General features: G+C 34.8%; 1 long non-coding RNA gene across 4 annotated transcripts in view; it reads left to right on the forward strand.

The window, feature by feature from the left end:
• The window catches only part of LOC123524661 (uncharacterized), a 95,165-nt gene that overhangs the window by 61,139 nt on the left and 8,434 nt on the right, over nt 1-25,592 (forward strand). For all 4 annotated transcript variants that reach the window (XR_008370237.1, XR_008370239.1, XR_008370238.1 and 1 more), the window contains 2 exons: nt 510-681; nt 2,774-2,892. This is a non-coding gene — a long non-coding RNA (uncharacterized LOC123524661). The remainder of the gene's footprint in view (nt 1-509; nt 682-2,773; nt 2,893-25,592) is intronic.

Consider the following 25,592-nt stretch of genomic DNA (forward strand, 5'->3'; position numbering starts at 1 on the left):
GTTATTACTATAAGTACTTCTGCTTTGAAACTTAAATTGTACATTTGATTACGAAGTAGGTTGAGAACCATAACTCTTTCTGACATTTTGTGAGAATTATAGTCCTTTTTAACTTAGAGAATTGGTATTTCTTGGGAACATATTAATATTTTTTATTTAGATTCACTCCTTGAATGCTATAGCTTTGAAACTTTATATACCTGTATATTTTTTGTCATCAATAGGTGAACAAGAAATCCAAGAACTTTTCTTGCATATTTACAAATGTTGGCACTTGTAGGCATTGCTCTTGTTTTTGAAAGCTGCCTATCTACAGCCTGCTGTGTATGAGACTTCTATTCTTGGACTGTTTAATCAGTCAAACTCTTGTTAAATTAAATAATTTGTTTCTGCTTTGAAGACATATTTTATGTAATCTGCAAGCTTTTTGAAGTATATAATAGATCTTTTCGTCAACCAATTATAAGTTTTATTTCAATTATAAAAAAATGGTGTTTGTTTGTTTTCAGATTTTTCATAGAGCAAACTGACATCAGCATAAAAGCAACAACATTACAACAGTAGAATTTGAAAATGTGCACAGTTGCAGCAGAATTTAGCTAATTTATTCTGCTCTACCAGGCTGAGACATTTTGTGTTATTCTCAGTTTTAGCAAGGATATAGCCAAGGAATTTGATCAGGTACTTTCTTTAAGATGCAAGAAACATCTAAGCTATATGATATGCCTTGTTATTGTATGTGACGCTGGGCCTACATTTTGTATTTATTTGGTGAGGACGTGCCATAGCAAGTTGTACATTCCACCCAAGACAACATATAATGTTTTCTGTTCTAATAATTTTGCTTATATTGCTTGATATTGGTTTAAAGGCGTATGCTAGAGTCTCTGTATATGAGATTGGTAAAATTTTTCCCAATAATAAAATTTCTTCAAACTTAAGATATTGAAGGATAATCATCTAAGAAACAAAAATATGCAATAAAAGTCATAGATTACCAGTATTGAAAAAGAGTTATCTGCCCTTGAAAACGGCATTTCCCCCCCCCCCCATGATGATTTTCTTTCAATATCTAGTTTGAAGAAATTTTATTATGGGAAAAATTTCGCTCATCGCATATACAAAGACTAGCATATGCCTTTAACACAATTTCTCTGGCACCAGTTATATAATAGAAGTTTTACGTTTAGTTATCCTTGATTCCATACAAACACTATCAAGTAACTGACAACTTCTCTACATGAAACTGAGGTGAATAACTCGAGGTGTATTATTCGAATACATGGAATGTCTCAACTGAGTCCTGAATCAAACTTGCAAGATTTGCCGTCTCTGAAGTTGCATAGCAATAAAAATGGTTAGGACTTTTTGCTAGGCCCTTGATGACTTTTTGATAGACAAAGGTCAGCCTGAAACATTTCAAATATAATCAAGAAAATTTAAGTAAACTACTGAACAATTTAATGTATTTTATGTAGCAGACAAGATCCTTGTATTTCAATTTGAATATGTTTCTTGCTGATGAATAGGTGGTAATTAATTAACAAGAGATGATGGAGCACTGGTTTGTTTATTTATAATGATGTAACATCACAATAATTTATAGATTATGCCCCTACAGTGTATAGGTATGTTTATAATATTCTCCAGGTATATACCAGAAATAGATGTTGTATTTTCTGACCTAGTTAGGCACACTGCCAGCTTGTCAGCTGATTATAAATAGGTCAATACCGTTAATACCTAGGCCTGATAACCTATCTGATACCAGTTTTTTTTTTTCATTATAACTTGGTTGATGAAATAATATTGTGTACGATTCAGCAATACATTTTGATGAATACTCACTCCAGAAATATATTTGACGTCCAACTAGGAGAATGAGCTTGAATATAATGATACAGTTTTGTACAGAAAAATATTATATATAATCAGTTCTTCTGTTGCTTTTTTTATGCCCCCAAAGGGAGGCATATTAGTTTTCAACTGTCCGTCGGTTCGTTAGTCACAACGTTAACTTTTTGCATGAATCTTGTCAACAACGTTAACTTTTTGCATGAAACTTGTCAACAACGTTTACTTTTTGCATGAAGGCACTTTACTTGCGAACCACTGCACCCAGGACCTTCAAACTTCACATGCTGATAGTACTTATTGAGTACATGACCCCTACTGACTTTGGGGTCACCAGGTCAAAGGTCAAGACGCTGCAGGGGCATTTGTCACCATTAGTGACAGCTCTTGTTTCTGTATAAAAGGAGAAAAAATACAAACGGGCACGATCCCGTCTACATTTAAGGGTGATCAAAACATCTGATGACGAAAACATATACAGAGAAAATGGTGCTTCCAACATTTATTGATGTTGAATTCTATCAGATACTTTTATTGCTCAAGAAAGGCTTTTATCATTTTGTAAAATGTGAACTTGTTCCAAAGTTGCATCATTAACCCTTAGCCTGCTGCAGGCGAATTTAACAGCCTTTGCAAACAGCTTGGAACCAGATCAGACGCCGATTAAATCGGCGTCTGATCAGGTTCCAAGCTGTTTGCTACTCTGACAATATTTCTTCCAATTTTGGAGCAAATTGAATGAACTTTACAATTTTAGCAGACGACATTTCCAGCAGACGACAATTTATCTAGCATGCTAAAGGTTAAAGATGTGATGCATTGAGTATGATGTTTTCTCATGCAAAGTATCAGATATATAATTATTGTGACTGTTCGTTTTGTTGATTGACTGATTTTAAAGTTTGCTTGTTTCATATAGGGAGATGAAAGAACAACCAAGCAAGTGCAGTCCCCATGTTAGACTGATAGTCTTCTAGATGTTCCTAAAAAAGACAGTACAGCCGTACTTTAGACGTTTTTACTTGCTAGCAAAGAAAAGTGAGTAGTGTGCACTGGGAGCATGTAATACAAAAATTTTAATGCAAACATTTGGTAAAACCAACAGAAGAGATGAGATTATAGACCATGTTAGAGAGTTCAGGTTAATTAAACTATTTAAAAAGTTAACATTTTGTGCTAAACAAGACTTGATGTTCTCTGGTCTTGAATATTTAATCGGTTTTCTGCCAACATAATCCCTGTAATACTTCCTGTTTTGATGTCTTGTGGGTGGTTACATACACTGACATAGATCTACAATGTAAACATTGAATATATCAATACATTCTACCTGGCGAACACAAATTACATCCTATAGGTAGTTTCCCTCAATGCAGTATGGGCAGAACAAAACTTTTTATTTTTCCTTCATTATTTTTTTTCTGTAATCAGCTGACAGATGCGATTTAGTCAGAAAATGAAGATATTTGAAGATTAATACACTTGGGTATTGTAGTTAATTTCATAAAAAATGTTTCAAAACCAGGTGTTTATAAACAATGATCAGATTTCTTTATTTCAATAAAAATTGCTGGCAATAATATCATCCAGATCTCCGGTGTGTGTCATCGTAATCATAAGTTTTGTGTAAAAAGAAAAAAAAGAAAATTTTCCCATAGTAATATTCCAGCTGCAAAACAGGCTACTTAATTTTTATTCTATACTTAAGAAATAATGTATAGAAAAACCATGTTTTAACGTTATTAATACATGGAAAGAGGTTATACGCCCGTGGAATAATTTCACGGGGGCGTAGCCTGAGTGAATTATTCTGGCGACTAAAACCAATTTTGTGTGTATTGATTAAGGTTAAAAATGATTTTGCTATACATTATTTCGATTCTAATATGCCCTTAATTTTAAAACGATAGATAAAATTTAGTAGTGCTCTTTCTTGGTCACAACAAACACTTTGACATCATTGCACGTTAATGTTACATCATTTTAGCGTAAGCGTGTTTTAACAGAAACAAGCTTTAATATTAGAATTTTCAGTGAAATACCGGAATAATAATCAGTGAAATATATTATCAATTTTATTTTTCACTGGTAGGGAACTACACTCTGATGCGAAAGAATATGAATTATAGATAATCCCAAATTCTTTGCAAACTGTACTTCAACAAGATGTAGATGTATATAAATACCTATACGAATTGTAATATTGTAATAAACATAATACTATACTGTAGTAAAATATAAAAGAAATCTTGAAACTTATAAAACTAAATAGAACTAATTGTTCCTTCTTCAAAATAAATATTTTGACATCACAACTTTGTGATATCATGACACAATTAATGCACGTGATGTTGTGTGGGTAAAATGGGTATAATTCAGATAAAAACCATAGAAAATCATAAAACAAAAAAAAACATATTGTTTTTGCCCTGACCATCCGTTGGGCAGGCAGACAGTCCGTCACACTTCATTTCCAATCAATAACTGGAGAACCATTTTACCTAGAACCTTCAAACTTCATAGGTTGGAAGGGCTTATGAAGAAGAGGACCCCTATTGTTTTTAGGGTCGCTCCATCAAAGGTCAAGTTCACAAGGGCCTGAACATGGAAAACCATTTCCGATCAATAACTCGAGAACCACTTGACCCAGAATGTTGAAACTTCATAGGATGATTGGACATGCAGAGCAGATAACCCCTATTGATTTTGGGGTCACTCTGTTAAAGGTCAAGGTCACAGGGGCCTGAACATGATCAATAACTTGAGAACCACTTGACCCAGAATGTTGAAACTTTATAGGATGATTGGATATGCAGAGTTTATGACCCCTAAATATTTTGGGGCCACTCAATTAAAGGTCAAGGTCACAGGGGCCAGAGCATGGAAATCCATTTCTGATCAATAACTTGAGAACCATTTGACCCAGAACCTTCAAACTTAGAAGGGTGATAGGACTTACACAGTAGTGACCCCTATTGTTTTTGGGGTCATTCCATCACCATTTGACCTAGAACCTTCAAACTTCATTCGATGATAGGGCTTACAAAGCAGATGATCCCTATTATTTAGGGGTTATCAGATCAAAGGTCAAGGTCACAGGGGCCTGAACATGGAAGACCGTTTCTGATCAATAACTTGAGAACCATTTGACCCAGGATGTTGAAACTTCATAGGATAATTGAAAATTTAGAGTAGATGACCCATAATGATATTTGGGTCTCTTGATCAGAGTTCAAGGCCACAAGGGCCAGAAATTGGAAAACTGTTTCCGATCAGTATCTTGAGAACCATTTTACCCAGAACCTTCAAACTTCATAGGGTGATAGGACTTACAAAGTAGATAAACCCTATTGATGTTATTTCACTTGATTAAGCCATATCTTGAGAACCACTAGGCCCAGAATGTTGAAACTTCTTGTGATGATTGGACATGCGGAGTAGATGATCCCTATTGCAGCCAACCATTGGTGTCTCTTGGACTTTTGGTCCTGTCACCTATTGACTTCTTGCCTATTACTACTATGCATTAGGGGTGACATGTGCTTTTCTACAAAAGCATCTTCTAGTTTCCTTATTCTTTGACTCAGGTTTTTATAATACAAAAAGTGCTTTCTTCAACACAGAAGGTCTGAGTCCAGTTCTGAATAGTAATTTAACAAAATTATGAAGAAAAAACTGTCCCAGTTAATAGATGGTTAAATAAGGAACAACAGAATTTTCACGCCTGAAAATCACAATTATGAAGAAAAAAACCGTCCCAGTTAATAAACAGTTAAAGACTGAACAACAGAATTTTCACATCTGACTTTTACTATTTAATCAATTCATTCAATATTCCGTGATACTTGGGAACCAAATATTGTATCTGCTGACCTGATATTGCTTACCTTATCAATTATTGTTATATGATAACTTACATTATCAATTCAAATTTCTTTCTCATTAATAGTTTTCCTGAAGAAAATGTATTACTGTAATTAATTAGATATCGTGATAACCTGTTTTTCTTAATGGCAAGGTGTGCTCTTTTCTCTTATATTATTTGTAGGTTATTTTCCAGTCTATTTACTTTTATCTACCTTTGATGAATTTTCAATTTTTATGTGTAAGTTTATTTGCATTTTGACCGCTTTTTTATTACAAGTAACAATTCTGTCAGAATTATGGGTAATTTTAATAGATGGATCATTCCCCTGATGATTCATGTACCAAGTTTCAATCGTTTACTATTTTTTTCTGTTTACCAACCCTCATCATGTTTCTCCGATCAAGCTTTGCCCTTGAGGGAAAAAACGGTGACTCAACTTCTGTGGTTTTTGGCTGGCTCTTATCAAAGTATATATAAGTGTAAGTGGTATATATAACAAGAAGTTACTACTGTCCTAGATTGTTAGCATTCATTCTGTCATATGTGATAAGTTTCACATTGTCGGGGAGTGCTTCTAAACAAGATTCTTGAAAGAAAAAAAAATGTTTTGAATGTTTTTCTAGGGCAAAATGTTTTAAACTAGGCCATCTTGAGGAGAGGTTAACAACCAACCATGTGTAGCCATCAGCACCCAGGACTAACAAATAGTATTTTCTGCAGCATGTTATTAATTAAGTGTCCAGGTTCAAGTGTGGAGTGTTGCCACACCTACACTTCAGTAACAGTCTGACATTGGAAAAAAAATTCCAAACTCGTCAAAAATTAAATTTGGCTTCAGTGCTTATTAGTTTTAGTACTCAAAATAGTCTGGTTCAGTCTTCACTTTACTAACATGCCACAGGGCTCAGTCTCAAGGGAGTCCAGTTTAGCAAGGTTTTGGAGTTCAATTACCAAACTTTGTGTCTGCGGTGATTTGTGTTTGGAGACAACATATCTTTCTGTTAAAGAAAACACAACTGCATACTGTTTTATTTTATGTTCCTAATAACACTGACATAATTTGAGTTCTAATGTTGCTTGCCAGCTTTACTACAGGGGTCGTATTTATAAGGCATTAGAAGTCAAATCTTGGGATATTTCTTAAAACTGAAAATCTTCTTAATGTTTGATTTTAAATATTGAATCTTTATCAATAAAAATTAGTTTGGCTAAATAAGTGTTAAGAAGTTTAATTATAAAAAAGGTTTTAGGTGAAAAAAGTTAAGACATAACATATGATCAGTACTGGCCCATATCATATATTATATTATATTATACCAGATTTATATATATGTAGGTTTTTTTTTTTTTTTAATAGCTTGTCTGATTTTTTAATGGTTAAAATTTTTGTTTACGTCCACCTTCTCTCAAACACTGTAAGAGCTACAACTTTGAAACTTTGCACACTTGTTTATCATCATTAGGGGACTATGTAGGCCAAGAACCAATAAGTCTGATATGCAGTTTGATAAAATTATGGCCCTTTTTGTAATTAGAAAATTTGAGTTTCTTGGTTAAATTTTTAGCTCACCTGTCACATAGTGACAAGGTGAGCTTTTGTGATCGTGCAGCGTCCGTCCGTGCGTCCGTAAATTACAGTGGTCACATTTTTTGTGGGATCTTTATGAAAGTTGGTCAGAATGTTCATCTTAATGATATCTAGGTCAGGTTTGAAACTGGGTCACGTGCCATCAAAAACTAGGTCAGTAGGTCTAAAAATAGAAAAACCTTGTGACTTCTCCAGAGACCATATATTTCACAAGATCTTCATGAAAATTGGTCAGAATGTTCACCTTAATGATATCTAGGTCATGTTCGAAACTGGGTCACGTGTCATCAAAAACTAGGTCAGTAGGTCTAAAAATAGAAAAACCTTGTGACCTCTCTAGAGGCCATATATTTCACAAGATCTTCATGAAAATTGGTCAGAATGTTCACCTTGATGATATCTAGGTCAAGTTCGAAAGTGGGTCTCGTGCCTTCAAAAACTAGGTCAGTAGGTCAAATAATAGAAAAACCTTGTGACCTCTCTAAAGGCCATATTTTTCATGGGATCTGTATGAAAGTTGGTCTGAATGTTCATCTTGATGATATCTAGATCAAGTTCGAAACTGGGTCATGTGCGGTCAAAAACTGTCAGTAGGTCTAAAAATAGAAAAACCATGTGACCTCTCTAGAGGCCATACTTGTGAATGGATCTTCATAAAAATTGGTCAGAATGTTCATCTTGATGATATCTAGGTCAAGTTCGAAAGTGGGTCACGTGTCGGCAAAAACAAGGTCAGTAGGTCAAATAATGAAAAACCCTTGTGACCTCTCTAGAGGTCATATTTTTCATGGGATCTGTATGAAAGTTGGTCTGAATGTTTATCTTGATGATATATAGGTCAGGTTTGAAACTGGGTCAAGTGCAATCAAAAACTAGGTCAGTAGGTGTTAAAATAGAAAAACCTTGTGACCTCTCTAGAGGCCATACCCTTAATGGATCTTCATGAAAATTGATCAGAATGTTCACCTTGATGATATCTAGGTTAAGTTTGAAACTGGGTCACATGAGCTCAAAAACTAGGTCAGTAGGTCAAATAATAAAAAAAACCTTATGACCTCTCTAGAGGCCAAACTTTTCATGGGATCTGTATGAAAGTTGGTCTGAATGTTCATCTTGATGATATCTAGTTCAAGTTTGAAACTGGGTCAACTGCGTTCAAAAACTAGGTCAGTAGGTCTAAAATTAGAAAAATCTTTTGACCTCTCTAGAGGCCATGTTTTCAATGGATCTTCATGAAAATTGGTCAGAATTATTATCTTGATGATATCTAGGTCAAGTTCAAAACTGGGTCACATGAGCTCAAAAACTAGGTCACTATGTCAAATAATAGAAAAAACGATGTCATACTCAAAACTGGGTCATGTGGGAACAGGTGAGCGATTCAGGACCATGATAGTCCTCTTGTTTAACTAGGTCACCTTTTCTCAAAACCTATGAGAGCTACAGCTTTGAAACTTGCACACTTGTTTATCATCATTAGGGGACTATGTATTTCAACAGACATAACTCTAATATGCATTTTGTCAGAATTATGGCCCTTTTTGTACTTAGAAAATCTGAACTATCTCTTTTCTTACATATTGTCCAGCACTTGCAGACGAGCGATGGCACCCGTAGGCGGTGCTTTTGTTACATCAGGTACTGGCCTTGGGGGAAACTACCAAGCATCTTGTTATGAACCTACAGCAGTATTTAAGCGAATGGCAAGAAATTCAACACCAGATATACAAAATGTGATGTAAAGTATGGAGCATAAAAAATAATATTATAATGATGTTATCAAACTTAAAAGTGTCTTTTTGGTGAGATACCCATCTCGCATTTATTGAAATACTGCATGCTCTGCAAAATGGTTGGATTTTTTTAAGGTGACGGCACACTTTAGTGTCGAAAAGATAGAAATCTAGAAACATGACGAAGATTAATTTTAAATAGTGCTGAAGAATGCTTACAATACCTATCATTATGACTAAGTGTATATCTATTTTAATGGCATAAACTGTGGTAGATATAAAACTGAATATGTGTTTACATTCTTTCATTTTTGTACGCCCGTTTTGGAAAAATGGACTATTATGTGATGGTGCGTGTCTGTCATTCTGCCTGTCTGTCCGTCTGTCATATTGCGTGTCCAGAGCATAACTTAATAACCATTCATGGTATTGAATTTAGACTTGGCATATTATGTAACGTAGGTAGTGATGAGGTGGTACGCAATGCTCGTGAATCAGGTCCGTAGGTCAAAGGTCAAGGTCACAAATGGAGCTCAAAGGTAAAATTTGTTCTTCATATTTCTTGTCCAGAGCATAACTTACAATACCCATCATTATGACTCAGTTGATATCTATTTTTATGGCTTCATTCTATACCCATTTGAATGGTACAAATGACAATAGATATAAAAATGAAGCCTCTTCGACACTAAATGTGTATTTGCATTCTTTCGTTTTGTCATTTATTTCTTCCGCAAGTTGAGCATAACTGGAATGATAGACAGCTGATAAAAGGACATTATAATTCAAAGTTGTACTTAATAAAATATTTCTTTTACAAACTGCATGGCAGAATGATATGTACCTTGCTATTTGAAATTGTTAATATGTTCTATTTATCATAACAATTATCTGATATAACTTACGGCTCAGATCAGTTCACATTGCTCAACTTTTGAAGTTTCTTTTCCTGGTTAAGTTAAAACAAGTGAATCTTATGAGGGAATAAAATGCAGCATTCTTTCTTGTTGCTTTTCCTGGGCCTAAAATTGATTAATAATGGCTATGCAACACAGTATAAGCAAATAAGAATAAATAAAACAAAATCTTGTTGCTTTCGGAACCATACAGGAGTGCTTGCACTGCCTTAGTCCTGATGATGAAAATTACTGATCAGACTGAAATCACATTCATTTCGACAATCTTTCATGAAAACCATCATTTTGAGAGAAAAACAAAATACGCAAGCATGTGTTTTCAAATAAATTATTTTATAGTTGATAAAATTTTAATATATTAATGTTAAAAAAGAGGTTGCAGTGATATCCAGCTGACATTTATCATTATGTATGACTTGATGCAACTCTTCACACTAGTCCGTCAAATGTTGCAACTGGTTCAAGCTTCATAATGTGCATGTTGCAAGAGGAAAATGTTGTTTTTCAATAAAACTGCCACCACAAGAGAGTAAATATATTTAAACTTTAAGCCTCGGAATGAAACCAATCCATTGGTCAATTTGAAAATTTGAATCCAGAATCAGCCAATCAGATGCCAGATTTCTCAGACTGGTTTCCAGACTAAAACCAGTAATATAGGTATTTTATTTCTTCTTTATGATTGATGATGTTATAAAATTCCAGACACCATCCATATGCAGTTTGTTGCTGAGGGAAAAAAACAACATTAAACCAGAAGTTGTTTACAGTAGTACTTTCCCTTCCAGTTCACACTGCTCATAAACTGCCATCTGAGACTGTTCTATCTTCAGTATGTTTTTGTTTTCTGCACTATTTATATTTCTGCTTCCTTATCATACTGTAGATATGGAAAAAATATTGTCAAAAACTGTACCGGAAAATTGGAGATCAGGGTTTTTGTGACCCATATAGCAGTTAGATTGTGTCAGCAAGATTAAAGCTGACTTTTCTCTGATAAGCTCATAAGAAGATGTTTATCAATATATACTTAAAACTCCAGCTGTATTACTTTAGTAAAAGATATGATTTCATCAGTGATAAAATCTTCATATATCCCCCTCTACAAATCTAGTTCCTGTCTGACACTTAAAAATCTAAAGTGCCAGAGCACATGGCTTTCTATTTCAACAGATGTTTTGTGGGGTCACATTTAATTTTTTTTATTTTATATAGGCTCGGTTTGAAAAAACGGAGGTATTACGTGATCGTCCGTACGTCCGTCATAATTCGTGTCTGGAACGTAACTTTATAACCATTAAAGGTATTGACTTTAAACTTGGCATATAAGCAGATTGGGATGAGATGATGTGCAGAGCACTTGAACCAGCTCTGTAGGTCAAAGGTGGAGGTCACATATTCAGCTAAAATGTCAAAACTGTCTGTCATATTTTTCATGTCCGGAGCATAGCTAAATAACCATGCAATGACTTCAAACGTGGTATGAAGCTAGGTGGCAATGAGATGATGTGCAGAGCAAATGAAGGGGATCTGTAGGTTGAAGGTCAAGGTCACAAATTGAGCTCAAATGTCAAATCTGTCTGTCATATTTCGTGTCCGGCGCATAACTTCTTAACTATTCAAGGTATTGACTTCAAACTTGGCATGTAGTAAGGTGGTGATCAGACGATATGCATAGTGCATGAAACAGGGTGGCAGGTCAAAGGTCAAGGTCAAATCTGCCCATAATATTTCGTGTCCAGAGTATAACTTAAAAAGTATTATGTATTGTCTTGAAACTTGGAATATAGGCAGGTTGTGATGAGATGATGTGCAGACTGCAACAGTCTACATTTCCCCCCACCCCCATCCGCTTCCCCACCAAAAAAAAAAATCTTAAGTTTTATTTTTGCTTTTTCTTTTAATTTTGCTTCCGTCCTCCTCGGATATAACCCTTTGGACGTATATTGCCCCGCTTGGGGGAGCTCTTGTTGAAGATTTAGTTTAATATATCCAGTTTAAAATGGCTTTTACACATAGATATTGTAAGTCATAGGGACAAAATAACTATTGAAATGACGTTGTCCATCCGTCACGTCCGTGTGTCTGTCCGTCCGCAGACATTTCTCAGTAACTGGCAGGTAGAATTTCATGAAACTTGAAATAAACATGAACCAACATACTGCCATGATGCCTGTCAAGTTTTTTTTTTTTGATTGGTCACTTTTCCTTAGAGTTATTATGTCTCCCACCACACAGTGGTGTGGGAGACATACTGATTTACTCCAGTCTGTGTGTGTGTCTGTCACAAAGCTTGTCCACACTCTAAGTCGAACATTTCTCATCCAATTTTCACCAAACTTGGACAAAATGTGTTTGACCATGAGACCTCGGCCAAGTTCGATAACTAGCCAAATTGGTCCAGGCATTTTGGAGTTACAGCCCTTGAATTATCGAAAAATTGGCAGTTTTACTCTTGTCCGCACTCTTAAATCAAACATTTCTCATCTGATCTTCACCAAACTTGAACAAAATGTGTTTGACCATGAGACCTCGGCCAAGTTCGATAACTAGCCAAATTAGTCCAGGCATTTTGGAGTTACGGCCCTTGAATTATCGAAAAATTGGCAGTTTTACACTTGTCCGCACTCTAAGTCGAACATTTCTCATCCAATCTTCACCAAACTTGAACAAAATGTGTTTGACCATGAGACCTCGGCCAGGTTTGATAACTAGCCAAATCAGTCTAGGCATTTTTGAGTTACGGCCCTTGAATTCCGAAAAATCCACCTTTTTACTCTTGTCCGCTCTCTAAATCCAACATTTCTCATCCGATCTTCACTAAACTTGAACAAAATGCATTTGGCCATAAGACCTTAGCCAAGTTCGATAACTAGCCAAATCCACCCAACCACTTTTGATTTATGGCCCTTGAATTACTGATTGGATCCACTCATCCAGACCATATAATTGGATCCAATCGTCTAAACCATCTAAAGAAACTAGACATTTTACATAGCGTCAGTTGTGGGTGACATGCGCTTTTCTCAAAAGCATCTCTAGTTGCCCTTGATTTAATGAAAAATGCCCAAAAATGTCCATCTGCATCCATTTCTCAGTAACTATCATGTAGAATTTCATAAAACTTGAAATACCCAGTAAACATGCACCAACATACTGCGATGATGCCCGTCAAGTTTTTTTTTTGATTGGTCAATTTCCCTTAGAGTTACTGCCCTTGATTTAATGAAAAATCCACATCTGCAGCAATTTCTCAGTAACAAGCTGGTAGCATGAAACTTGAAATAAATATGAACCAACATACTTCGATGATGCCTGTCATTTTTAGCTCACCTGTCACATAGTGACAAGGTGAGCTTTTGTGATCACCCTTCGTCCGGCGTCAGTCCGTCCGTGCGTCAAGAATTTCGTGTCTGCACGATAGTGGTTTCATTTATGATTTTATTTTAACAAAACTTGCACACAACTTGTATCACCATGAGATCTTGATTCCTTTCTTGAACTGGCCAGATCCCATTATGGGTTCCAGAGTTATGGCCCCTGAAAGGGCCAAAATTAGCTATTTTGACCTTGTCTGCACAATAGCAGCTTCATTTATGATTTGAATTTAATCAAACTTACACAAAACTTGTGTCACCATAAGATCTTGGTTCCTTTCTTGAACCAGCCAGATCACATTATGGGTTCCAGAGTTATGGCCCCTGAAAGGGCCAAAATTAGCTATTTTGACCTTGTCTGCACAATAGCAGCTTCATTTATGATTTGATTTTAACCAAACTTGCACACAATTTGTATCACCATAAGATCTTGATTCCTTTCTTGAACTGGCAAGATTCCATTATGGGTTCCAGAGTTATGGCTCCTGAAAGGGCCAGAATTAGCTATTTTGACCTTGTCTGCACAATAGCAGCTTCATTTATAATTTGAATTTAATCAAACTTGCACAAAACTTGTGTCACCATAAGATCTCGGTTCCTTTCTTGAACCGGCCAGATCACATAATGTGTTCCAGAGTTATGGCCCCTGAAAGGGCCAAAATTAGCTATTTTGACCTTGTCTGCACAATAGCAGCTTCATTTATGATTTGATTTTAACCAAACTTGCACACAACTTGTATCACCACAAGATCTTGCTTACTTTCTTGAACTGGCCAGATTCCATCATGGGTTTCGGAGTTATGGCCCCTTAAAGGTCCAAAATTGGCTGTTTTGGCTTTTGCAGCCATATAGAGACTTCATTTATAGTTTTATTTGATACAAGCGTCCAAAATGTCTTCAACAACAATAAATCTTGGATTCCATGACAAATCAGATCCAATCGTAGGTTCTAGAGTTATTTTATATCTGATTACCTCCCCTGATTGTAATCAAAATGGATTTATATCAGTAAGTACTTATAGGATGTATTTGAAATTTCATTATTGTTATTAGTTGGAGTGAGACAATCAGAGTAGATAACTATGGACTGATTTTATGTCAAATTACCTCCCTTTATTTCAAATTAAAATGGGTATATCTCCGTAACTAATGAAGCTACTGATCTGAAATTTCATTTATGTCAACAGATTTATTTGGCAGATCTTTCTGTTGTTCACTTACAATATATATTTTTTTTAATTACTTCCCTTTTTCGTTACTATAAATAGCTTATTTTTAGTAACTTTTTTATTATTGGCCGTAGGGAAAAACCGAGACCACTTTTCAGTAGTACAACATGGACGGTACCTCCAATTTTTAGGTGTATTTTGACACATCTATACCTTGTAAGAATTTTTTTTTCTTTTTGTTTAAATTCTTCCCTTTGTTGTTCCTGTCCTTTGGATTTAGATATTTTTTCTGAGGACCTTCTTGTCCTCAAGTGCAATGATAACAGGTGAGCGATATAGGGCCATCATGGCCCTTTTGTTTTTTTTAATTGGTCAATTTTCCTTAGAGTTATTGCCCTTTAATTGTTTAAAAATCTTCAGATCTGTACATAACAAACCAACAGATTGGTAGAATTTCATTAAACGTCTTTCATTCTTTTCCATGAACATTTATTATAAATATGTGAAGTTGTGTACCCTCACCTGGTTACCACCTTGCCTTGGTCACCCCCCCCCCCCCCCCCCCCAAAAAAAAAGATAATTTTTCATTCCTTTTTATTTTTTTTCAAACCTTCCATGAATATTTATCAACATGCAAAGTTGTACCATTCCCCCACCTCACTCCTCCACCCAGTCATGCCCACCACCCAAAGCATGCATCACCCCGCCCCCTCCCCCTTCCCCCCATTCTTTTTTTTTTTTCATTTTTAATATTCCATCAATATTTATAATCAACATATGATGTTTTGTGCCCTCACCCAATCACCCTCGCTGCCCCCCTCCCCCCCTCCCCCCACCAAAAAATAGCATTCATTTTCTGTTAAATTGATTTTGACTAATGAAATTATTTGCCTCTTAGTAACATCCTTAACTTTTGCCGGATATACTGTTTTTCCGTTCCTCATCACAAACCCTTTCGGCGGGGGATACCAATTCATCGAATTTGCTTGTTATAATCCGGATGGCAGAATTTGCAAAAAATTATATTTTTATATGCCTGAAGGGACGTATTATGTTATGACGCTGGTGTCCATCCGTTAGCAGTTTTGTGTCTGCTCTTGAACCCCTTGAAGGATTTTGAAGAAACTTGACACAAATGTTCACCACATCCAGACGATGTGCAAAGCACATTTTTTGGATGACTCACTTCAAGGTCAAGGTCATACTTGGGGTCAAAGGTCATATGACTTTGTTTCATGTTCGCTCTGTAACTCTTGAACTGCTTGAAGGATTTTAAAGAAACTTGGCACAACTGTTCACCACATTGAGTTGACATGCAGAGTGCATGTTTCGGATGGCTTGCTTCAAGGTCAAGGTCACTTAGGGGACAAAGGACACACCTTCGGGCATATATTGCTCCGCATTGCGGTGCTCATGTTATTGATATTTTTATTAAGGTCAAATGTTAAGGTCAGATGGAAGCCATTGCCATGTGGATTCTATCCCAACTAGTGCCCAGATAAATTGAAATTTATGTTTAGTATGGTATGGTATGGTACATGTCTCCTTGTTAGGATTTTCCTCTGGGTTAGAAATGAGGAAATTACAACTTGGCAAAAATATATTTAAGCCTATTTAGGCAATGTGCTTTGCTTACCTTGATCAGTGTCAAAGTCACACAGTGGTGTTATGGTAGCAGATTTATTGAAAAAAAAAGCACAAAAGTTTCTCCTTGACCATGGATATAATAAAGCTTGAGTCAGTTGCAGCATTTGATGGTCTCATTTTTAGCTCAACTATTCAAAGAATAGGTAGAGCTATTGGACTCGCCTGTGTGTCCGCTTCAATGTCCTGAGTTGCTAAAGTTTTTGTGTGTAAGCTGGTATTTCAGTTACCACTTGTGTTAATGGATTAAAACTTCACACACTTATTCACAGTGATAAACTGACTTACACTGCACAGGTTCCTTAATTCTATTTTGCTTTTTTACAAAATTATGACATCAAGGTCAAGGTTTACAGGTGAAGGTCAAAATACAAGTAAAGGATTTGTGTCCATTCTGCAATTTTGTAATGCAACTAGGAATTTTAAAATAATGGGGCATAAATGTTTACTATATTGAGGTGATGTGCAAAGCGTATGCTTCGTTTCGCATGAAGTTCACTCAAGGTCGAAGGCAATTTGACTATATGCTGCATTGGGCCATTTTGCCACTTTCTTACTTACTATTGTGTGATATCCTGAATTTATTTATGGAAAACACAAATTGATTTTAGTGATTATTGTCAGTATAGAAGATAATGTCCAGAGGATTTGGAAAGTTAAAATATATGTCATTGTATCACTGTTAGTGTTTGAGGGAGAGGAGAAAGATTTTCAGTTTGAAAAAGTTTTTTTTTCTCTCCAGACTTCAGTGAAAAATACTTAGAAAAGACTGAAATTTTAATGAATTAATAATTGAACCAGATTCTCTTTAATTTAGATATTTTAGCCAACTATGTTTGAGGCTACAATAACATGATGAATAAACACTGATGCTTTGAGTGAAGGCCACCTACTGCCGTGCAGAATATCACGCTTTTCTCACTGTTTCCAGACAAACAAACCTTCCCATAAGGTGGTTCTGCATCTTAAGACAAAATGTTTTCTACAATTAAACAACAGTTTTTCAAAACATAAAGGTATATGAAAAACATTTGGTCAGTAAAAAAATAGGGTCTTAATTGTATTTGATTTTTTGCTAGACTGATTTGAAAAACATGTACTTCAATCTAAATTTCGTAATGGGAAAGTCAGTTTTGATGACATTTCTGCATACAGAAAAAATCTACTATGTAGATTTTAAAGAAATATTTCACAGTTGTAAATTGACATTATAGTCTATATTTTGGTTGAATAAAATGTATATCCATTTCACTTATTTTTTTTAGATATTTGCCCATGATTAAAGAGACCTAAATTCATGCTGATTTTATGACCTTAGTTTTTGTCAGAGAATACAAACATTGTCATCCTTGTTTGTTTGATTTACTTTTCCATTTTCTGGATCTAGGCTTTATTCTATGTTTTACAGATAAATAAGAACACCATCATTTCTGGTATTTCAGATGTGCAGAACTACCTTAAATCCATAATGCCAATACGCAGTTGTTTTGTTGATTCAGTTATAACTTTGTCACATTTTCTTGCACATTATATCTTATACAAGGTAATACAAGCCGCTAATTTTCATCAATTTTATATTTTAATATACCAATCTTGGGTTTATTTCTTTGCGATCTGCGCAGTTTAGATACTGAAAATATGATACTTTTATGCTAGTAATTGCATTGTAATTATGACAGAGATAATGATAGTAGCAACATTCAGAATTTCAGCCAATGTTTAATTCCTCCATTATAACGGGAATTCAGGAAAATTGACGATATCTGTACAAGGTAAGGCCACGATTCACATCAACAGAATTCCTTTATTGAAGTTTTTGATGGTAATAGATGGTAGCTATGTTTGTATAGCAGTTGTTAAGGTATTTTCTTTTTGAGAAAAAAAAAACCAATACAAAATTATTTTAAAAGAGTTGTGCAAAAATTATGGGGTGATCAGTCAATGAAAAAGTGTTTTTGGAAAGGTTGATCAATAGACCATGTAACATATAGTCGTTTGATTCATGGGTAATTCTCAGTTAATATTGAATCATCAGTGTAATCCTGTTACAGTACAACTTGCATTTGGAGACCATCTAAGGAAAGCGGAAAAAGTGGTCACTAAAAGCAACAGCATAATTTGTTCTTTAACAACACAAAAGGAAACTTAAAAATGTTGGTCTTAATGCTAATGGCCTTATAATGGAGGTCTTGTTTCGATCAAGTTTTACTGTATTTCAGGTATCATTTATATTTTTAGCAATTTAAGGGGAACTAACGTAAGTAAAAAATGCTGTAACTGTGTGAACAAAAACAGTAAAATAAACTCCGAATCTATTTTCATAATGTTTATAGCATTTCATTTGTAAAGTTCTAGTATTTAGGGAAAGTCCTTTATGTTTGATGAATGTGTATTTCAAATGTAAGGTGGTTGATGGTCAGATGCCTGTTGTGAAAATGATGTTTCATCATAAATGGCAATTTAACATGTGCTTTTCACAATGGCCTCTTCCATAATTTCTTCATGTTCATCTTTATGCCAAGTTTCATTAGAATATTAAACCATAGAATACAAAATCATCAGCTGAAATAAGAATTAAAAGAGTTTTATCGAATCAAGACAGGAATTTCAGGAAGAATTCTTGCATTATCTCTGATTTGTATTAATTGATAACTGTTGATTCAGTAATAGACTCTCTTATTTGTAGTATCTCTTCCCCCAATTATCTTATCATAGGTCACTGACTTTCTTGCAAGTTACACTAATTGTTCCAGAGAATTGTTCCATCTTGATAAAATAGTGAAAATGGAAGCAAGTCTTATCATAATTTCATCTATGAAAGATGTAATTGTATTTCCCAAAGAAGTAAGTTCGTTGTCCAGTAATGCAATAATTTAGATATAACAAAATATTTCCCTTAGAATTCAAGATAGGAGGATATTGACTTGTTTGTATTGATTGACAGGATTGGCGTAGTTGTTTGATTGTCAGGAACAGTTTGGTATACTGACCTTATCAATCCAGCTTGAACAGTTTTATCTTCATTTTGAAGAGCCTATGAGCTGAGGTCACTGGTTTAAAATCATTTGTCCCTTACCATTGTGGACCCATCCCCCTGCTCAGTATGTAAAGTCTTTAAATGACTTAGGTATCCAGCTAGGTGTTTCAGGTGTTCTAGCTAAAGGCAAGCATGCCTAAAAAATCTCCAGGTAGGCACCTATGGTTTTTCTGGACCATTAAAGGTTGACAGTTGTTGTGTGACTTAAATTATATCATTTTTACTTATAAACCAACAAAAACATACTATTATAATGGACAGAATGACGGCATACCTTTTTCATTGAATAATCTCTGGTGATATGTAGAGTTTTTTTACAGTCATAGTAGAAAGTTTTGCAACAGTTTAACAGTAACGATCACATTAGTTAAAAGCTGCAAAAGTCAAACCTAAGGTAGATTTCCAGGAAGCACAGAGCAAGCAAATACAGCCAGAGCCATATGTCGCAAAGTAGCTAGGCCTGCCACAATTTGAAACTGTAGTGGAAAGATAATATTATAGCAAATGGGTGGTTTCAAAAATCCAACAACAAGTACATTTTAACTATATGATAGATATAGAAATAGGGATGTGGTAGAGAAAGTGGTGGGTTTGGGATGTTGGGGGAAGGGAAAAAAGTAAAAAGTGTAATAAATGGTGAGGTTGATCTAATAGCCTTCCTACAGTACCCTGTAGTGCTGACCCAGAGTCTTTGATGGAATATTGATGGATAGTTCAAGGTTAAACAAGAAATCAGTAACCTATTTCTCAATGAGTGAATTTGAAATTGATTCACAGGCTGGGTGTGTGTCTAGATCTAATATCCCAATTGGGAATCATTCTGAACTTTGGTAACCATCTGAAAGTAAACAAAAAGTAATCGGACAGTGAGGTAGATAATGACCTTTAGATTAGTGAGGTAATTTTGAGAGATCTGATCAAAACACTATTTTGTATGATTCCTAGGAGAGCAGCAAGAATTTAATTTGACCTGGAACTTCCAACTTTTTCTGAAACTGCTGGGAAAGCCCCTCTTTCACCTTTGAGCTATCCACAAAATTAGGAACTGATACGGAGACAAGACTCAATTTTGGCAGTCTTATTTAATCTGGCAAGATTCAGTCTGGTTTTTTTCTGAGACTCAGGACTTCAAATTTGGAGCCATGTGTTTACCACAATACTCTGTTTACCACAATACTCTGTATTTACCAGAAGTTGCCCTGCCTGGAGTTTAGAGTTTCATTTTCTTTAATTTCTTGCAAGAATTGATTGTTTGTTAATGTGCACCGAAATTAGGTCATGATATATTTGATACTTCAAAGAAATTAGTGACCTATTGATTATTATAAATGACATAGTCTTTGACATAGGTGTAAACAATGTCATTTCAATTAGTTGACATTTTTTATGATATAATGTATGGTTTTATAGCACTGTATTTGACTGATGTATCTGTGATGAATTATTTATTTATTATTAGGGCATGATAATTGTCTCACTTAAGTAATAGGGGGCCATTGATCTGTTAAAGGTCTTTGCTCTGATGTAACATTAAATAAGGTGATTAATTCAATATAAGTACTGACAGGACATAAAGTGTATCAATTAAATCTGCAATTTTCTATCCACCCATATGCCTCCAGGCAGATATGTTGTGTTGGACTTTTTTTCTTTTGCATTCCAGTAAAGTGACAAGATCTTAGCGTAAGTTTGGTTCGCTTAACTGCAATGTCAGTTTCCAATGCCTTATATCCTTAGGACGATGTTTGGACTACACAGAAAATGATGTCAGACGACAGTCAGCTTTTTCCTGAAGTAAAGAAAATGAAAGTAAACAGGCTAAACTTGAAAACGAGTCGTATTTGCATTGGTCTGTAGTGAGGGTCACCCCGTCTAATGTATGCGCAAGGAATTGTTGGTTTTTTTGTTTGTTTGTTGTTGTTCTTTTCTAATGGGGAGTCAATTTTCAGCACTTTCTAACAATTTGGAAATACCTGGGCTTTAACACGACCCATCAGCTTTTCATCTACAAAATAATATTTGAACTTGGAATAAACACAAATTCCACAGGGGACCATAAAGGAGCAAGGGTATATGGAGATATTTGGAACTTCGTCAGATCGTTCAAAAGGTCCTTTTTGATGTTGTTTAAAAGTGTCAGTATATGCCTCGGATGTTAGATATTTCCATATTTGAGAGCTGCAGACCTAGACATTTCAGAAATAGTTTCAAAATGAATTTCTATGGAAGCATTAAAGGGCCATCAGACGCTAATACGTTTTATTATGTTACAGGCGTGGAAAGATCTGGGCTGATAGAATTTTAACATTTCTATGTGAAGCACAAAACAGTTACTATTAATTTCATAAAAAAATACTAAACATTATGCATTATTCCTTCACAAGTTAACTCTATTTTTGCAGTAATGGGGGAAATTCAAGTATTAAAAGTTTGATTTTGACATTTGGGAGTTCAGTTTATAGACCCGTCTGCTGATTAGGAAAATCAGCATGATTTACCTTGCCTTATTTAGGAAAGAATAACTTTTGTACTGAATAACACTACCTATTAGTAATAGACCGTTCCATTATTAAAAGTACAAAAACATTGCTGCCCTCGAAACCAAACTATACTAAGGTCTTGTGTAGATACGGGCTGTCTCAAAACACTGTCTTATGTAACACATTTTGTACTGTCTACATAGAAGGGGTGTTATGATACATGCATGACTGCGAAACCAGGGGTCGCAGTTACAACTTCCACCCTAAAGAACGAAAGATGGGGAATGAATTGGAGTATCTTTTTTAGCTCATCTGATTTTTTGAAAAGAAATGATGAGTTATTGTCATCACTTTATCGGCGTCTGCGTTGCCTGGTTAAGTTTTATGTTTAGGTCAGCTTTTCTCCTAAACTATCAAAGCTGTTGCTTTAAAACTTGCTCACTTGTTCACCATCAATAGCTGACTCTGTACAGCAAGACACATAACTCCATCCTGCTTTTTGCAAGAATTATGGCCCCTTTTGGACTAGGAGTTATCAGACTTCTTGGTTAAGTTTTTTGTTTAGGTCAGCTTTTCTCCTTGACGGTCAAAGCTGATGCTTTGAAACTTGTGCAGCACTTGTTCAACATCAAAAGCTGACTCTGTACAGCAAGAAACTTAACTCCATCCTGCTTTTTACAAGAATTATGGCCCCTCTTGGACTTGAGAATTAACAGATTTCTTGGTTAAGTTTTATGTTTAAGTCAACTTTTCTTCTATTAACTATCAAAGCTATTGCTTTGAAACTTGCAACACTTGTTCATCATCAAAAGCTGACTCTGTACAGCAAGAAACGTAACTCCATCCTGCTTTTTGCAAGAATTATGGCCCCTTTTGGACATAGAAAATATCAGATTTGATGGTTAAGTTTTATGTTTAGGTCAACTTTTCTCCTTGACGGTCAAAGCTATTGCTTTAAAACTTAGCGTAGTTATTCGCCATTAAAAGCTGACTCTGCACAGCAAGTACTGTAACTCTACATTGCTTCTTGCAAGAATTATGGCCCCTTTTGGACTTAGAAAATCATTGGTAGGACAGTATTTCTATTATACAGACAAAAAAATCAGATGAGCGTCTGCACCAGCAAGGCGGTGCGCTTGTTTTGTCTTGCACTGTCTTTCAGCAAACTTAAAATCGCCGATGTTCTTCCAAATGAGTCACACATCAGGGCAACCTTTGACGACTATGGATATTCATAGATTCGCAAACATTTTATCTGCATTAAATCCCATAACTTACTTAAAACTGCAGTAACTCTTTGTTATTTCATGGTCTTTTGTATTGGTAGTCAAAGGTTGTGGGCTTTTAAGTGACAGTTTATGTATTTTTATAATTCAGTATATTTTGTGCAGACACATTTATGGACAGCTAGAGTGCTTTTGCGCATTTATGTATTCAGTAAATATATTTTATTCCAAATTATGAAAAAAGTAGATGCAGTATATAAAGAAATATCATAAAGTCTATAAACATTTATTTCTGATTTAGTGTCTGAACAGTCTGGGCTCAGAAATAGTATAAGAAATTTACGTATTTAATTGTCTACATTATTACACTTTGTAGATAATTAACGTTTTTTTTACAGATGAAAATGTAGTTATAAAAGAGTTTATTGAATACATACATTTCAAAAAGCCATTAAACTGCACATAGCTTATTCTACCTATTATAAATAAATAATGTTAAATTGTAACTTTATGTAAATCATATTCGGTGAAGCAAATGTGTTTTTATTGCAAATCACTCAGTTAATAAATAATTTTATTTTATGCCAATTATTTTAACATCCATAAATAACTTTAATATTGCACCAGAATTTCTTTGATAATGTATCAAGATAATTTGTATATCTTACAAAGGTAAAAATGGGTATAATGCTGTTATTATATTGCTTTTATAATACTTTTTTCTCCATTTTATAGCCTATATGTATAGTATTTGATATTTTGACAATATAATAAAGTTGTTTTTATGAGAAGGAAGTGTCTATAGGTTTTGAATATTTTAAAAAATAAGACAAATCATTTTGAATTGAATGCTTTGAGGATGTATTATCATTTAAGAATAAGTAGTTTTGATGAAAAAAGTCACATCTATCTGATGGTGAGAAAAAAAGTGAAAATATATTTTTCATCTTAACCTGTATCATGCTGGATACGTTTGATTCTGCCTTTGCGACCAGTGTAGATCTTGATCAGCCTGCACATCCATGCAGTCTGATCAAGATCTGCACTGTTCGCCATTCAGTCAGTATGTTCTTGGTAAGCACCCCTTTTAACAGTTAATGGTACTGTCCAAATTGAAAGATGGAGAAGTTGGCAAACAGTGCAGATCTTGATCAGACTGCACATATGTGCAGGCTTATCGAGATCTACACTGGTCACAAAGGCAGAATTAATCGTGTCCAGCATGATAAGGGTTAATCATTTCACAGTATTTAGTTCAGCAGCAACTATTCAAGTGGTTATTCTAGTTCACATTTTTTTAACAAATGTTCTCTTGTTTTATTAAATGATTATAAATGTCTGTCTGTCAGCCCATCAGACAGTACAGCATTTCCAGATATTTGGTTGCAGTGTTGCAATAAATGTGGTTGCTACCAAAGTATGGCAAAACTGGTATAAAAAATCATAGGCGAAAATATTTGCACAGCGCAAGCTTTTTTTTAAAAAAAAAAAATCTTTATGGACATTGGTTTAGAGGCTAACATCTTAATATTGCTGTTGTCAATGTAACTGCTAAGTCTATATTCAGTTTAAACAGAGTGCTTTGGAGATCTTTCATCAATAATAACTACTTTTGAAGTATCTGCAATAATTTGTTTGAATTCTTATCAATTTTCAAGTCTGTAGAATAGATCTTGATCAAAGGAGCTCCACAGGTGTAAAAGGACACAATCGTGGTGTATTTATCCCTAAATCTGATTGTTATACCTTCAAAGCAAACTTGAAATTAAGCAAATTATAATCATGTTCAGTAGTAAAAGTGATAAGTCAGCTTACGGTTGATACTTCCTTAATTCAATAACCTGGTTCTTTTTGAGACATGGGGCGAAAATGTGATTGATGACTTATATGAAATATAACTGGCAATTAACTGTATTTTATAGCAAAAAATAACTGTAAATAAATGTTGGATCGGTGATTTATGTCAGAATCTTTATATCTATTAAAGTTGCCTTAATATCTGATGCATGAAATAAACCAGTGATCTTGAAATTGTACAACAATTTATCTATCAAAATTATATACCAGGGTTGGAGAGGTGGGAATATGAAATGGCACAAATTGCTAACCTTGGTGTCTAAGAATAAAGGGAAAAACTTAAAAAAGACTTATTTCAACTTCTTCAGCCTGATTTTGCTCCTACTCTGCTCTCGACATCAGAGACGAAAACAGCAATGATGATGATGATGAAGATGATTTCAACAGAAGAGAGAACTGCTTAGCATACCGCCAACACAATTGCTTGCATCACTGGCATCGCCAGAGTTAATTCTTATGCTGAGAATCGCATCAAGAAAAAGGATCATAAGGAAATTCTCCTGGCAAAAATAATTCTATATATTATTAAGAAGATAAATTTTAATGGCTTTTTGGATAGCTATCTACCAGATATGTCTATTTGTCCAATTTTTTTACTACGCATATAAATTATAATACTGTATGCTTTGAAGGCGACACAGTCGTGAGTATCAAGATGTTATGTATCAGAATCTCTGAAATGCGATGCTGCTTTACTTGGAGGATACAGTGGATGGCACCATGTTTAATATGATCTGCATTTAGTTTGAGCTCATACCCCAGTCTGCACAGTTGTAAACAAATTTACTTGTAATTAAAATAAATTTGACACTTCCAATAAACTGCATTCTTTCATTTTCAAA

This window comes from Mercenaria mercenaria, chromosome 3 (genome assembly GCF_021730395.1).
Source record: "Mercenaria mercenaria strain notata chromosome 3, MADL_Memer_1, whole genome shotgun sequence".
Classification (NCBI taxonomy): Eukaryota; Metazoa; Mollusca; class Bivalvia; order Venerida; family Veneridae; genus Mercenaria; species Mercenaria mercenaria.